At 46.2% G+C, this 17243-nt stretch overlaps 1 protein-coding gene across 2 annotated transcripts in view; it reads right to left on the reverse strand.

Annotated features, from left to right (window-relative positions):
- Dennd2c (DENN domain containing 2C) overlaps positions 1 to 16493 on the reverse strand; it is a 55420-nt gene extending 38927 nt beyond the window's left edge. The window contains exons 1-2 of one of the 2 annotated variants that reach the window (XM_070006397.1): positions 16448 to 16488; positions 10050 to 10126 (exon numbers count right to left, since the gene is read on the reverse strand). The gene's annotated coding sequence lies outside the window, so the exon portion shown is untranslated. Of the gene's footprint in view, positions 1 to 10049; positions 10127 to 16447 lie in introns of both variants that reach the window. The other variant, XM_070006398.1, reaches the window with a different exon arrangement.
- Between the last annotated feature and the right edge of the window lie 750 nt (positions 16494 to 17243).

Raw genomic sequence — 17243 nt, forward strand, 5'->3', positions numbered from 1 at the left:
TCATAGTTACCCCTCAGACAGACAACTGCTACCAGTCTTCTGTTTCCTTAAATATGAAATGAGGAAGTTGGGGTGGGGGGGCTCACACCTGTAATCCCAACTACTCAGGAGACTGAGCTATGAAGATGGCGATTTCAAGTCAGTCTACCCAAAAAAGTCGGTGAGACTCATCTCTAATTAACCACCCAAAAGCTGGAGTGAAGCTGTGGCTCAAGTGGTAAAGCACCAAACAGAAAAAGCTAAGCAAGAGTGCATAGGCCCTGAGTTCAAGCTTAAAAGCTTCCATAAATATTGTATAAATTACATGTCAGAAAAAATAAACACAATAAAACCTGCTCAAGAAATGGGTTGGATGGGGAGGAAAGGAAGAGTTGGGGAAAAACAAAGGAGGGGGTAACAATGCTCAATAGGAAATGTACCTTACTCATGTAACTGTAACCTCTCAGTACAGTATCTTTACAACAAAAACATTAAAAATAAAAAAGAAATGGGCTGGAATGTGAACGGTTGACGTGACTAAGTATATTATGTTAAATAGTAGTATGTTATTAATTTTAATGCCTCTGGGTAGCTTTTTAATAAAGCCTACAGGTATTAATCTTAAGAACATTTGTAATCAACTTTAGCTACAAATATTTTAAAGCAAATGAGAGAACCTAATCTAATGGAGGAAAAAAAAAGAAAAGCAAGTATCTAACTTGCTTTGACTTTTCAAACATTTCTCCTCGTCAGCTGTTTTTTGAATAGCAATCCTTCAAAACAAGCACACACAGGATATCAGCCTTTATCTTACTCCCATCAGGGGAAACAGCCTTGTAAGTCACTAAAAATGATTCCCAAAATAACCCAGAAACTTTACAAATCCTTAGTACTCATCACAACATAAATTCCTTTAGCAGTTACTGTGCCTAACTACAAAACAAGAAACATAAGCGACTCTTCAAAATACGTTTAATTCTTTCACAGCTCTATCTACTCCACTGTGATATTTATATGGGAATTTTGTGAGGTTTTCATAAATCAAAAAATGAAAAATGGGGCTGGGAAGGTGGCTCAGTGGTAGAGTGCTTGTCTTGCATGCTTGAGGCCCTGGGTTCGATTCCTCAGGACCACATAAGCAGAAAAAGCCGGAAGTGGCGCTGTGGCTCAAGTGGTAGAGCACTAGCCTTGAGCTGAAGAGCTGAGGGACAGCACCCAGGCCAAGAGTTCAGGCCCCACGACCGGACCCAAAAAAAAAAAAAAGAAAAGAAAAATGACAGCTGATACAATGCAGATTATATTTAGAAGTGGGAGGCACAGGCCAATGACTTAGACTAACGCTGACTTTACGTGTGTTCTGCATGGCTGGTTATTCATATTATCCATGAAACCTTCCCAGTGATTCCAGTCCCTCTTCTTTGATGCCTGTTTCCTTTAACAGGAACTACAGGCAGATTTCCTTGTCTCAGCTACATAACCCCTGGGAGCCATCCCTGTAACTAAACTAAAGGCAATTCCTAGTGGCTCTCTCTACCCTCAACTCATCTCGAACTCCAATCATTTGCACCCTTACTGTTAACACACTAATTCAGGCCACTGTCATCCCTCCCTCTCTCAGTTCTTTGTATGTATTCACTCATTCATTTGATAGTACTGGGGTCTGAACTCAGGGCCTTCTGCTCACTAGGCAGGCACATTATCACTTGCCTAACATCCCCAATCTTTTTTTTTTTTTTTTGGGTCCGGTCCTGGGGCCTGAACTCTGGGCCTGGGCGCTGTCCCTCAGCTCTTCAGCTCAAGGCTAGCCCTCTACCACTTGAGCCACAGCACCACTTCCAGCTTTTTTCTTTTTGCTTATGTGGTGCTGAGGAATCAAACCCAGGGCCTCAGGCATGCAAGGCAAGTGCTCTACCACTGAGCCAACTTCCCAGCCCCTATCCCCAATCTTTTTGTTGTTGTTGCTGTTGGTTGTAGTGCTTGAACTCTGGGCCTGGGCGCTGACCCTCAGCATTTCAGCTCAAGGCTAGCGCTCTACCACTTGAGCTACAGTGCCACTCTGGTTTTCCGGTGGTTTATTGGAGATGAGTCACACAAGCTTTCCTGTCCAGGCTAGATTTTAACCATGATCCTCAGATCTCAGCCTCTTGAATAGCTAGGATTATAGGTGTGAGCCATTGGCGCCTGGCCCCAATCTTTTGTATTTCATCATTTTTCAGTAGGGCATCTGGGGGGTGGGGGGTTGTTATTTGTTTAGCATGGGTCCAGTTTTGGAACACAATCCTACTCCCTACACCTCTCATATTGTGTGTGTTTGAGATGGAGGGTGTGTGTGTGTGTGTGTGTGTGTGTGTGTGTGTGTGTGTGTGTGTGTGTGTGTGTGTGTGTGTGTGTGTGTGTGTGTGTGTGTGTGTGTGTGTGTGTGTGTGTGTGTGTGTGTGTGTGTGTGTGTGTATCCTACTCCCTACACCTCTCATATTGTGTGTGTTTGAGATGGAGGGTGTGTGTGTGTGTGTGTGTGTGTGTGTGTGTGTGTGTGTGTGTGTGTGTGTGTGTGTGTGTGTGTGTGTGTGTGTGTGTGTGTGTGTGTGTGTGTGTGTGTGTGTGATGGAGGTCTACATAACCTTTACCTCTAGGCTGCTTCAAACTTGAATCCTTCCTATCTCTACCCATGTAGTGGCTGGGCTTACCCTGTGCCCAGCCTCCACTGAACTACATCTCCCTTGTCTGTCCAATCTAAATGCAGATCCTTCCTCACAGGCTTGTGCCCTGTATATTCCATGATTCGACTGTTTATTCACTGCTTGTCTCCCCCACTGAAATGTGAACCTGTTCACTAACACCTTCTCAGAGCCTAGAGGAGTATCCAGTAGCAATTCCTCAGTACATCATCTGTTAAATGGGCAACAGAATCCTTAATGTAAGAATGTTTGCCTGCTACTGTGTTTCTAATGATACGAAGTCACTTCATTTAAATATGGGGAAAATATCTTAAGAGTATTTTAAGTATAAATGAACAATATCAAATTAACTTAAATGATAGCCAGCACCACAATAATAAAAATAGTTTCCTGTCTTTTTACCCTTTTTTTTTTTCTTTTGGTGCCAATCCTGGGGCTTGAACTCAGGGCCTGTGAGCTGTCCCTGAGCTTTTGTGCTCAAGGCTAGCTCTCTACCACTTCAGCTATACCTCCACTTCTGGCTTTCTGGTGGTTAATTGAAGATAAGAGTCCTATGGACTTTCCAGTCTGGCTGGCTTTGAACTTAAATCCTCAGATCTCAGCTTCCTGAGTAGCTAGAATACAGACTGAGTCACTGGCTACTGCTAAGCACTAGCTCATCTGTTCCTAAAAGCAATCCTTAGGGGAATGTATCTTCATTTTTTTTTTTTTTTTTTTGGTCGGTCATGGGGCCTGAACGCTATCCCTTAGCTCTTTAGCTCAAGGCCAGCGCTACATTTGAGTCACAGTGCCACTTCCAGCTTTTTTTCTGCTTATATGGTGCTGAGGAATCGAACCCAGGGCCTCATGCATGCAAGGCAAGCACTCTACCATTAAGCCACCTTCCCAGCCCTGTATCTTCATTTTCTAGATGAGAAACATAGGCCTAGCAAGGTTAGATGTTGTGTTATTGGGAGAGTTTTTGTTCTTGCTTGCTTGTTCAGTCCTGAGCTTAGGTGCTGTTACTGAGTGCTTTTTGCTTAAGGCTAGTACTCTACCACATTGAGTCACAGTGCCACTTTCAGTTTTCTGAGGATTAATTGGAGATAAGAGTCTCACAGACTTTCCTGCCCAGGCTAGCTTTGAAATCCTCAGATCTCAGCCTCCTGAGTAGCTAGTATTACAGGTGTGAGCCACCAGCACCTAGCTGTTCTTTTTTATTCTTTTTATTTTAAGTGGAGGGTGCTGGGGATTAAAGCCAAGGCCTTGTGTATGTATGAGGTACAAACTCTACGACTAAGCTACACCTCTAAACTGAAAGCCACAAGTGTTTTTTAGTCCTTTTAATATTTTATTACTTAAAAAAGCCTTTATCATTTTCCCCCAAAAAGGTCTGTATTTTTCCTTGTTGTACAGGACATTTCTTATAAACATCAAACATATTAAGCAAGCAAAAAAAAAAAAGTTTTTTTAATTTAGCTTTCCGACAGTGCCTTCACCACTTCCACATTTTCTGCCCATCAAGAAGGAAGGCATGTTTGATCCTGTCATGCCACAGCGGGCACGCATGCAAGCACCTGGCAGGACATGCCTTCCTGTGATCTAATAGTGCTCTACGCATGAAACTCTGGAAATTGATCTTTCCAGGTGCTTTCCCAACCTTGGTACAAACGTGAGCAATTCAGGAAAACCTACAATGGTATGTCAATGAAGTTGAGATGGGGTCACTAGCACAGGCAGAGAGGGATAGCCATGTGAAGACAGGAAGAGGGCTGACAGCTACAAGGCAGAGCAGCCTCGGAGGAAACCTGCTCACCACCTGTCATCAGACCTCTGGCCTCCAGAGTTGTGAGAATTAGTTTCTGTTGCTGCAACCACCCAGTTATGGAATTTTATTACAGCATCCCTAGAAAACCAATACAAAGATTCTCAGTAACTCATCCCAAAATAGAGCTAGTAAAAAGCTAAATTTGACAGCTGTCTCCACCTTACATAAGGGTTTCTGTTAATTTGTGTGTGTCAGTAATGAACTCAGGGCCTGGGCATTGTCTCTTACCTTTTTCACTCAAGGTTAGCACTCTACCACCTAAGCCACAGCTCTACTTTCCACTTTTTGCTGGTTCACTGGAGATAAGTGTTTTATAGAGCCGAGCACTGGTGGCTCATACCTGTAATCCTTGCTACTCAGGAGGCTGAGATTTGAGGATCTCGTTCAAAGCCAGCCCAGGCAGGAAAGTCCGTGAGATTGTTATCTCCAATTAACCACCAGAAAACTAGTAGTGGCACTGTGGCTCAAGTGGTAGAGTGCTTGCCTTGAGCTGAAGAGCGCAAGGATAGCACCCAAGCCCAGAGTTCAAGCCCTGCGACTGACAAAAAAAAGTCTCACAGACTTTTCTGCTGCAGCTGACTTCAAACCACAATCCTCAGAACCACAATCCTCACACTTGTCATCCTAAACTACTCAGGAGGCTGAGATCTGAGGATTGTGATTCAAAGCCAGCCTGGGCAGAAAAGTGTGAATTCTTATCTCCAATGAACCACCAAAAAAGCTGGAAGTGGAGTTGTGGTTTAAGTGGTGAGCTCTAGACTTGAGCATAAAAGCTCATAGACGGTGCCCAAGACCCCAAGTTCAAGCTCCAAGACAGGCTCCAAAAAAAAAAAAAAAAAGTAAAGAGAGAAACTCCAGGAAGACCATCATTTAGAGGGTGGCAATCATTACTTAGTAAGCATTCACACGTGCTGAGCACTATGCAAAGCACCCCCTTTACTACATCTAATCCTCACAGCCATTGACAGGAAGTTAGCATTACCCACACTAGCAGATCTACTATTCTCCTGTGGATGAGCAGGCTGAGGCTGAACTGGATTAGTAACCTTGCTTTGCTTTTTCTCTGAAGCTTGAGTGCTTTCCCAATTAAGGACAACTGTTTTGTGGACAAACACAACAGTATCAACTAATACAACAGGATGTCAAATGCTTTTCCTGTCTTCTCTGCATTTCAGAAGGCTTCAAAGAACAAAATCAAAACAATAGGAGCCAGATACCCAATGTGTGAGAGCAGTGAAAGGTATCAAAGCAGCATGGCCAAAAGCTGGTTCTGCTGATATCAGTTCATCCTTCAAAGCTATACAGAGAATTGCAATTAATTTGCTGTGGGGATTACTAGAAAGAAAGTACTGAGGCTCACACCAGTAATCCTAGCTATTCAGGAGGCTGAGATTTGAGGATCACAGTTCAAAACCAGCCCAGGCAGGAAAATCTGTGAGATTTTTATCTCCAACTAACAATCAAAAGGCTAGAAGTAGAGCTGTGGTTTCAAGTGGTAGAGCACCAGTCTTGAGAGAAAAAAGCCATGCAGCAAAAGCACAAGGCCCCAAGTTCAAGCCCCAGAACCGGCATAAAAAGAGGAGAGTACTGACCTGGGAATGTGGCTTCATGGTAGAGAGCTTGCCTAGCATGCATGAAGCCCTGGGTTCCATTCCTCAACACAACATACACAGAAAAAGCTGGAAGTGGCTCAAATGGTAGAGTGCTAGCCTTGAGCAAAAGAAGCTCAGGGACAGTGCTCAGGCCCTGAGTTCAAGCCCCAGGACTGGCAAAAAAAAAAAAAAAGGAGAGTAATGTACCAATTTGTACTCTCCCTGCAAACATGAATTCTAGTCTCTTTGCTGCTGCCACCCCTTGAAACGAGCCATCCTTTTAATGCCAGCCACTCTGGCACATCGTGCCATCACACGATGGTTTCTATGTAAACTGTTCATACTCATTTTTGTCTCTTAAGGCTGTGAGGGTCTCATCACTTAGTTCAGGCTGGCACCAAACTTGAGGTCCTCCTTCCTCCCAGGCAGTTGGTATTTCAGGTATAAGGTACCATACCCAAATCTAGCTCACTTATTCCTTACCATTCTATACTACATTTCCTTTATTACTATATAATCATTATTTTAACAATGACTTGAGACATCATCCTGCTTGGTTAAATTCAGCTTTGTAAACTCCAAAATAGGCAGGTTCCCTGGCACTCAGGGTCAGTGAACGTATGTCCTAGATGGTAACTTCATTCCTGACACGTTGTAGACAAAAGAAGGGTGTGGTGGTTCACACCAGTAAGGATTATGATTCAAAACCAGTTTGAGAAAAGGAGTTCATGAGCCCCCACCTCCACCAATAAAAAAATCTGGGTGCAGTGTGCACAACTGTCATCCTGGCTAGGGCAGAAGTGGAAACACGATGTCTGAAGTCCAGGCTAGCCCAGGCATAAACATAGGAGCCTATTCAAACAATAACAAAAGTGAAAAGGGGTAGATGTGTGGTTCCACACAGGTAGAGCACATGTGTAGGGGGTGAAAAGTGAGAAAAGAAGGTCAGAAAAAGCAACTTCAGAGAACCCTTCAAAGAGTTAACCGAAGTAGGCAAGTAGGCACAGGAGGTCCAGGAAAGCTATTCTTTCTTAACACAGGAAAGAAGGAAGTTATATTTAAACACTGGTGGTTAGGAGTTAGTGGAGAAACACGCTAGAGGGCAGAGCCCCCCCAGGCGGGAGAGGGAGGGGTGCTCAGCAGGACCCGGAGCAAGGGCTGTCATCAGGAAAAGAGCGGGAGGTCAAGCCACAGAAGGTGAGGACACAGGGGACTAGCCAGCTGAGGGTCTGCACCACCCAGGAGCTTCCCATCCTGTGGCTCCTATTTTCTCTGTAACAGCAGGCATGACTGTCTGCTGAGGGGAGGACAGAGAGAAACTAGGGTAAGGAGGGTAGCAACATCACAGGAGGAAAAGGATCCTTGTCATGTAGCCAAGGAGAATTCAAAAGCTGGGTACCGGTGGCTCACCCCTGTAATCCTAGCTACTGAAGAGGCTGAGATCTGAAATATCACAATTAAAAGTCAGGGCAAGAAGGTCCATGAGACTCTTATATCCAATTAACTATCAATAAGCTGTAAGTCACACTGTGGCTCAAAGTGATAGAGCATTAGTTTGGGAGGCTGAGATCTGAGGAGGTTTAAAGCCTGCATGAAAGTCCTGAGATTCTTATCTCCAATTAGCCAGCTAACAGCCAGAAGTGGAGTTGTGGTTCAAGTAGTAGAGAAAAAAGCTCTGGGAGGGCTGGGAATGTGGCTTAGTCGTAGAGTGCTTGCCTAGCATGCATGAAGCCCTGAGTTCCATTCCTCAGTACCACATAAAGCAGAAAGGCCGGAAGTGGCTCTGTGGCTGAAGTGGTAGAGTGCTAGCCTTGAGGAAAAGCAGCTTAGGGGCAGTGCCCAGGCCCTGAGGACTGGCAAAAAAAAAAAAAAAAAAAAAGCTCAGGGACAGCAGCACCCAGGACTTGCGTTCAAGCCCCAGTATGAGAGAGAGAGAGACAGAGAGAGAGAGAGAGGAGAAAGGAGAGAAGACAGAGAGGACAAAAAGAGAAGTGAGAAAGGAGAGAGAGGAGGAGAGGAGACTGAAAGAGGAGGGAAGAAGGGAAAGTAACCAAGGGGAGACAAATGGGAAGGAAGAAGGGGGAGAGGAATATGCAACAAAAACGGGGAAGAAGGAGGAAGGAGGAAGGAGGGGGGAGGGAAAAGTATGGAGAAAAGGAAGGAAAATGAGGTGTGTGTAAAGAGGCCAAGTCGAGATCGGGGTTCAAAGCTTATAGGTCAAAAAAGTCCATGTGACTTATCTCCAATAAACCACCAAAAAGCCAAAAGTAGAGCTGTTCTTCAAGTGGTACAGGACCAGCCTTGAATGGGACAGCACCCAGGCTCTGAAGTCAAGCCCCAGTACTGACACACAAAAAATAAAGCCAGGCACCAGTGGCTCACACCTGTCATCCTAGCTAAGGTCTGAGGATCCTAGTTCAATGCCAGCCCAGGCAAGAAAAGTCCATGAGACTCAGATCTTCATCTAATCACCAGAAAACTAGAAGTGGTCCTGTGGCTCAAAATAGTAGAGTCCTATCCCTGATCAGGGACAGCACCCAGGCCCCAAGTTCTAGTCCCCACAACTGACACACAAAAAATACACCTGGCATCACACAAGACATAGAAAACTCATTTTACAGAACAATTATCTCCTTCATATGGCAAGCATGATTTAAAATTAAGATCAAATATGCTTTGTCTTATTTAAGTACATTGTAGTACAAATAATATAAATTTTAGGGACTGGGAATGTGGTTTAGTGGTAGAGTACTTGCCTCGCATGCATGAGGCCCTGGATTCGATTCCTCAGTACCACATACACAGAAAAAGCCGGAAGTGGCGCTGTGGCTCAAGTGGTTGAACATTCACCTTGAGCTGAGGAGCTGAGGGACAGCACCCAGGCCCAGAGTTCAAGCCCCAGAACTGGCAAAAATAAAAATAAAAATAAAAATCTAAAATTGGAAAAGACTTCACTTAATGAAAGTTAGCACTTCCTGTTCATAAATTCAGTCTGGAAAACACCAGGACAAAACTACACACATATCAAACTCATTTCAGTGTGTTTTATCCTTTTGCTCTTATTTGTGTCAGGGTTGAAAATTCTAGCTGAAACAGTAAGGTGTTGTAAGTGGTAAAAATAGCTCTATATTCTACCCAGCAATCCAGCTTCTCTAATCTTTTGTGTATCTCTGTGCTGGACTGGGCACTGTCTCTTAGCCTGACCCCAACAGGCTGAGGCTCTACCACTTTAGTCTCAAGGAGTTTCCTGTCTCGGCTGGCCTTGAAAAATGATCCTCAGATCTCACCCTTCTGATTAGCCAGTATTACAGATGTGAGTCACTGGCACCAGCTCAATATTTTCACATTAAGGATGAAGGACTCAATATTCCTCTATGATTTTTTACTTGATGTTTTCTTCTTATAACAAAATAATACATTTAAAGGCAATTGACCTAGTCTGGTTTTTAAATAATGATGACTGAATGCTTAAATTATCACCCTTGAAGAATACATTTAAAATTCAAAAATAAAACTCCTTTTAGCAATAGTAAAGTCCTCCCCCCACTGTGCTTGACCTTGAATTATGTTAATGTAAATAAGCTATGAAATGACAACCACCAAATTATGATTATGATCAAATTACTCAACTCTCCTCACATTCCCCCTTTGCTCTGCTAACCCTTAGTTTAAACAGGAGCCAACAACAAGGAGATTTTCATAAATACTGTGTGGACAGGCACTGCTATTCTCCAGCATGCCCTGTCATTACTGCCTTTATGGACTCTAATTCAATCAGAGTATCAAGAAGTAACAAGGAATATTTAAATACAAAATCATGCTTCAGATTGCTAAGTAACCAATTCAAACATATCACACACAGCTTGAGACTTTTGTTTTCCATGCCCATGGGAACAGAGAGGATAAAAAGCAACTCTCTTTAAATTGTAGCAAAAAGAACTCACACACTCACCAAACTGTTTTAAATTTTAACAGGGCACTGGTGGTACACACCTGTAATCCCAGGCAGGGAAGCAGCTAAGCAGGCAGTGGAGGCAAGATGGAGATTTCAAGGGCAGCCCTGGTAAAGCCTGTCTCAAAAGCAAAATACAAAAAAGTAAGTGGCTGGGCATGTAGCTCATGTAGCAGAACACTTAATCTAGCTCGTGGGAGACCGTAGGTTCAATCCCCACTTCCACAAAAGACAAAAAAGAACTCATGTTTTCATACTGACATTACATAAGTTAATCTATTTCTCCATAATGTCAGGTTCAAAACCAATAATGGAAATATGTTCCATTTATGAGAACCAGGATAAATTAAAATTTTTCAGATACTCATGTACTAGGATTTTGAAACAAAAAGTGTAACTTTAAAAGAACCAGGATTTGTTTTTGAACTAAGCACAAATATAACTGTTTCAAAGAACATTCATTAGTACATGACTGGCAGAGGCGGCCTACCCGTGAGCTATCCTTGGAAAACTGCCTGCTTGTGTTAGGCTGGGAGGTAAAAGTGTTTTTTTACATTTTTAAATGTGGGGAGGTGGGAGGTTCACTCCTCATCATAGCTATCCAGGAGGCTAAGATCTGAGGATGGAGGTTTGAATCCAGCCTGGGCAAAAAAGTCTGAGTCTGATCGCCAATTAACCAGCAAAAAACCAGAAGTGGAGGAGTGGCTCAAGTAGTAGTGTGCCAACTTTGGTGGGGAAAGGCAGAAGCTAAGGAAGAGTGTAAGGCCCTGAGTTCAAGTTCTAACACACACACACACACACACACACACACACACACACACACACACACACACACACACACACACACACACACACACACACACACACACACACACACACACACACACACACACACACACACGGTGGGGGTGGAAAGTAAAACAAGGAAATATTTTGTGATTTTGTGATTACAGAGCTTCAAATGTGTCTACAAATAAAGTTTTACTAGAACACAGCCCAAGCTATCTATTTACATAATTTCATCTATGGTTTCTTGCATAGGTAGTTTTAACAGACTGGCTTGCAAAGTCTAAAGTATTTACTTTACAGAAAACAAGTTAGCACCTCTACCTCAGGAAAACATGCACTTATTCTAATGCTACTACCAATGAAGAAAATATGTTAGAAACATTAATTTTGAAAATGCCTTCAAAGCTGTAATGTGCTCTTTTGAGCAACCTGGAGTCATGTGACCTTCCAAAATGGCTAAGAGGTCTGGTGTCAAATCTGAGTAAGGCTGGTTATCAGGATGGAAGAACCAGCTTACCTTATTAATACATCTAAAGTTGTAAAAGTCAGCCGGGCGCTGGTGGCTCACGCCTCTAATCCTAGCTACTCAGAAGGCTGAGATCTGAGGATCACGGTTCAAAGCCAGCCGGGCAGGAAAGTCTGTGAGGCATCTCCAATAAACCACTAGAAAACCAGAAGTGGCACTGTGACTCAAGTGTTAGAACACTCTCCATAAGCTGAAGAGCTAAGGGACAGTGCCCAGGTCCAGAGTTCAAGTCTCACAACCAACAAAAAAAATAAATAAATTTGCAAAAGTCTGAAAAGGAAGGTTTGTTTGTGCTTTCCTGCTCTACCTCTGACTTCCTGCAGAGAGCTGACAGTTATTGACAGGATATCAGGCATTCACAGGTTTGCCTCCAGGCATGTACATGCCTGGAGAATAAAAACACACACAAGCAAAATTAATTTTATAACTAGATCTACTTTCCAGAGTGGTGGTGAATTTGCCACCAAGTTGTTTTTATTTTTACAAAGAGGGGCTCCAATAACACTGGACAATTCTACTTCTGGAATAAGTGAGTGAATGACTTCCAAACTTTATGTGTGAATGAGTTATGTTGGCTCTGGTACTTGAACTGGGGCCCGCTTATTCTTTAGGCTCACAGCTGGTACTCCACCACTTTTACCAGTTTCAAACCTTTATTCTCAGATCTCAGCCTCCTCAGTACCTAGGATTACTTTACAGGTTTGTAAAACCACTGTTCTGAGTTGCTAATTAATTCTAAATAGTATCTCAACAAACAGCCTTACATTTGGGCTGCCTGGGGGCTGGCTACCCAGGGTCCTATCTTGGTTATCTCCACCTTAACATTCTATGGAAACTTCAAACTCAAGTTCCTTCCACATTAAAAAATAAAACAGAGAGTCTGCAACTTCCATTTCCTGCACAGGGAACAGGAAATGTGCCTCTCTCCATTTTTCCCAACCTTAAGTTTGTTATATTAAAAATCCTTATTAAAACTTAAAAACAAACAAAAAATCTTTTATCCAAACATTTTCCAAGATAACAAAGAAGTCCTTCCATGTGGTGATCCTTCAGAGGTAGCTTTGTTTTGGTTTCTCTTGGTGCTGCTCTCAGGGCCTGAGCTCAGGTCTGGGCTCTGTCTCTCACTTTCTTCACTCAAAGCTGGCCCTCTACCACCTGAGCTCCACTTTTGGCTTTTCGATGGTTAGGGGGAGGCAGGAGTCTCATGATCTTTCCTGTCCTTGTTGACTTTGAACTGTAATGCTCAGATCTCAGCCTTCCGAGTTGCAAGGACTGCAAACATAGAGCTGGTTGATTTTGAAGCTCCAATAACTTGCATCTTCACCTTATCAACCGGCTCTTCTCCACCTCAGTGCAGGGTAAACTACCCAGGCCCTCATGGTTTCATCTAGACTGTTCCTCTGTGTACTTACTCGCCTATCTCCCTCCATTAGGCCTCCCTTCCAGCACCCTCCCTTGCCTCTGCAGACTCTCTACAGTCTTCAGGATCAAGTCCAAGGTCCCTAGGATGACGCTGGGCTCTCACATACCAGGTATCAGCACGCTATTGCTGCTCTCCTTCTCCGAATTATACATTCTTCCTTGCCTGAATCTAAAAACACCTAGGACTTCAAAAAGCACTCCAGCTCCCTTCTCCATTCTGTCACGGGCATTGTCTGTCTCTGTGATTCTGCCCTGTAGTGATTACAATACATTCCTCAACACGTTCACATAACTCCCTGGTCTTTCGTCACAACTTTCACAGCTCATCAACCTCCTATTCATCCCACAAATCAAAATGCAAATATAGCATTTTTTCTTGTGTCTTAGTGCCAGTCCTAGGGCTTGAACTCAGGGCCTGGGCACTGTCCCTTGGTTTCTTCACTCAAGGCTAGTGCTCTACCACTTAAGCCACAGCTCTACTTCTAGATTTTTAGTGGTTAACTGGAGATAAGAATCTCGTGAACTTATGTGCCCAGGCTGGCTTTGAACCTCTATCCTTAGATCTCGGCCTCCTGAGTAGCTAGAATTACAGGTGTGAGCCAAAGGGGCCTGGCAAATACATTGTTTAATCCTCCCCCACCAGTGTTCCCCATTAAACCCTGCATTTTTGTTATTACACTGAAACTATAAGGATGGCAGGTTTTCTTTTGTTTTTTTCTGAGAGAGTTTGGCTAGGCTGGCCTAGCCAAACAAGCTTCCTAAGTACTGGAATCACAGGCAGGGGCCATCATCACATTTGCTTTTCTTGAATCTAACATTTAACTTATGGTTTGATTATAGATACTAAAAACTCCATATTGAAAAATAAACAGCTCTTATATTGTTAAGACAATACTGTGACTGGACTGGGAGTTCAGAAACAAGAAGAATCCCATGTCATTCACCAGCCCAAAAAAAAAAAAAATTGCATACAGAGGATAATTAAATTGTACCTTGTACATGCCTTCATCTGTATCTTGCAATACCAGTTTTTCTCTTTGCTCTCTTCTCTCTCTCTTCCCTTTCTCTGTTCCTGCAACTCCCTTTTCAAAGAAGTTCCCCCACAGAATTCTAGATACCAGTGGGATTTCATGTGTCACTGAAGCTCAGCAGTGCCCAGATAAAGGTGAGGGTCTCTGGGGCCCGGCGACTGCCTCATGAGTCCGTTGGTCAACCACAAGTCACTCAACTTCTCTCTGTCTCTCAGTGAGCATCTTTCAGGATGCTGCTCTGAGGATTAAATAAAGTAATACATTCTAACAAATTCAGAATACTGCCTCATACAGAAGAGGTCCTGGCAAATGCTAGCTGATGGCCAGGCTGTTACAATCACCTTTCAAAACAGATTTTCTAACAATTACCTACTTAGTATAATCCCCTAGATGGAACGAATTACACACTTGTCATAGGTGAGCACCATGTAAATGTTAAAACAATGCAAGGGATCCAACTAGTGTCAAAGACTAATGTGATTGTGAGATCCCAGGCCTGTGAGACCAATAAGTTATAAACGGACTAATTATGGAGTAAGGGCTTAAAATCACATTTTCTTCGTGGGGCTTGAACTCAGGGGCACTGTCCCTGAGCTTTTTCACTCAAGGCTAGTGCTCTACCACTTTAAACCACTGCGTGACTTCCAGTTTTTATATGGTTAATTGGAGATAAGAGTCTCATAGACTTTCTTGTTTGGGTTGGCTTTGAACCTCCATCCTTAGATCTCAGCCTCCAGCGTAGGTAGGATTACAGGTATGAGCCCTGGCAACCAGCTGAGATTCTTATCTCCAATTAACTCCAGAAAAACAGAAGTGGCACTGTAGCTCAAATGGTCAAGCACTAGCCTTGAGCAAAAGAGAACAGCACCCATGCTCTGAATTCAGGCCCCATTAAAAAAAAAAAAAGTTTTATTTAGGAAATTCTTTTTTTTTTTTTTTTTTTGTAATTCGTGGGGCTAGAACTCTAGGCCTGGTTGCTGTCTCTGAGCTCTTCAGCTCAAGGCTAGTGCTCTACCACTTCAGCCAGTGCCACTTCTGGCTTTTTCTGTTTCTGAGACGCTGAGGAATTGAACCCAGGGCCTCATGCATGCAAGGCAAGCACTTCCCAGCCTCAGGAAATTCTTTTTTATAACTTGAACTCGGGGCCTCTCACTCTTACTTTGCTTTTCCTTTCAAGGATGGTGCTCTACCACTGGAGCCATACCTGTACTTCCTCAAGTTTTAAAATAGGAATTAGTAATGGCCCCTTGACTTGCATTTAATTTGATACAGGGGCTATAATTCCTGTCTGTAAGATTCACAACAGATTATTTAAAATCAATGTGATATCCAGCTTCAGCAAACTGCCAGCCCAGCACTGGTGGCTCACATCTGTCATCCTAGCTACTCAAGAGGCTGAGATCTGAGGATCACAGTTGGAAGCCAACCTGAGAAGAAAAGTCTGTGAGACTCTTATCTCTAATAAACCACCAGAAAAACTGGAAGTGGCACTGTGGCTCAAAGTGGTAGAGCACTAGCTTTGAACAAAAAAGCTCAGGGGACGTAGTCAGGTCCTGAGTTCAAGATCCACTACTAACAAAAAACAATACCTATTATCAATCTGAAAAATTAGTATTTTCCTTTATCTACAGAAATCTATTGCAAGCTCTCCCTGCCCCACACACAACTACTAAAAGATTAAGAGACACAATTCTTACATCTCCTGGTTTCTGCCTAAGAAATTATTCCAGAATACTCTTCAGAGTATCTCCCCATAGAAGACTGCTAGTTACAAATTGCTATTTATTTAATTCCCAACTCCTTTCTAAAACTCCGGATACACCTACTCGCAGTAAAGAAAGCAAATGTCTGTAATAAAGACTGAAGAAAAACCCACAGCGGTTGTAGGGCCTCAGCTCGGGCCTGGGTGCCGCCCCTGGGCTTCCTGGGCTCAAGGCTGGCGTTCCACCATCTAAGCCACAGGGCCACTTCCGGTTTTCTGGTGGACTTTCCTGCCCGGGCTGGCTTCGAACCCGGATCCTCAGATCTCATCCTCCTGAGTGGCCAGGATGACAGGAGGGAGCACAGCGCCCGGCCGGGGTTGGTGTTTGTACCAAACATCATAGTGAACGATTCTGCAATCACGCACGGATAGGTGCTATTCCAGAACTTTCCATCTACGGTTAAAACGGACCACATTGCCAAGGAGAACGACCTTGCGGGAAGCGGCTTCCCTGGCTGCCGGCCTGCCGGGGGTGCAGCTCGGGAATCGAACCCGGGATGCTACGGCGCCCTCCCGGCCCTGGAGGACGTGCGCGGGGTGCGGGATCGCGTCCCGCCGAGCCGCCGGCCGTGTGCGCGGTGCTTCCCGCATCCCAGGCCCAGCAACAGGGACGCCGAGGCCGCAGGGCTCGGCGGCCGCCCGCGTCCCACCCCTGCCCGCCCCCCGGGCCGCCCGGGTTCCCCGCGGGCACCGGCGCGACGCGGGGCTCCGTGCGGCGGCGCGGCGTCCTCGGGCCCTCGGCGGCCTCCGCCGGCGGTCCCGCGCCCGTCCGTCCACGCGCGCCCTCTCTCCGCCGGACGGGGCCTGAGGCCGTGCCTGCCCCGGCCAGCGCTGCCCACCGGGGGCCCGACGTCCCGCGTCCCCCGCGTCCCCCCGCCGCCGCGGCGGGCCCGGCCGCCCGGCGCCTACCTGCCCGCACCCCGCCGCCGTCCGCCCGCGAGGATCCCGTCAGCCGCGCCGCGGCCCGCGCCCCGCAGCCGTCCGCCTGCCCCGCCCTCGCTGGCCGCCAGGCCCCGCCCCACCCCGAGCAGCCGGCTCCCATTGGCTGCCGTTCCCACCCTCCCGCTGGGCCCGCCCACGGCGCCACCCCGGCCGGACGGCGTGCGCGGCAGCCCTCGGCCGCCGGGACCACCGTCGCCGGGCCCGACCACACCAGCCGGGCCGGACCATACCGCCGCCCGGCCCCGCCATACCGCCGCCGGACCCGGCGACCCCCGCCAGGCCCCGCCCCGCCCCGCCCCGCCCGGCCCACGCCGCTCCTCAGGTGCACGGCCGCCGCGTCCCGGCTGTCCGGGGTGGGAGACCCGCGAGCCGCGCCCGCCCCGGCCCGCCCCGCCCCGCCCCGCCCCGCCCCGCCCGTGTGCGCACGACTGCCCCGCGAAGCCGACTCCGCCGCCCCGCGGGGACGTTCCCGACGGCTGTCCTGACCTACCGCGACCTCTGAGGGAGCGGGGTGCCGGGGACCGGGCTCCCTTCCCCTGGGCACGGCGGGGAAGGGAGCCCAAAAACCACGCTCCGGGGAGGACACGAGCGTGACTTGTCTGTAATCAATTTTAGACTCTGATTGTGTGTGCGCTGGTTCCGGGGCTTGGCCCTCGCTCTTGCCTCAGTTTCCCTCCAGACGCGCTCCACCACTTGAGCCTCCGTGGGCCTCCGGCTCCCCGCGGTAGATGGGAGGGGTCTCCGGTGCGCCCCTCCCCGACCG

Source organism: Dipodomys merriami, unplaced genomic scaffold (assembly GCF_024711535.1).
Source record: "Dipodomys merriami isolate MVZ:Mamm:240054 unplaced genomic scaffold, mDipMer1.0.p SCAF_7, whole genome shotgun sequence".
NCBI lineage: Eukaryota > Metazoa > Chordata > Mammalia > Rodentia > Heteromyidae > Dipodomys > Dipodomys merriami.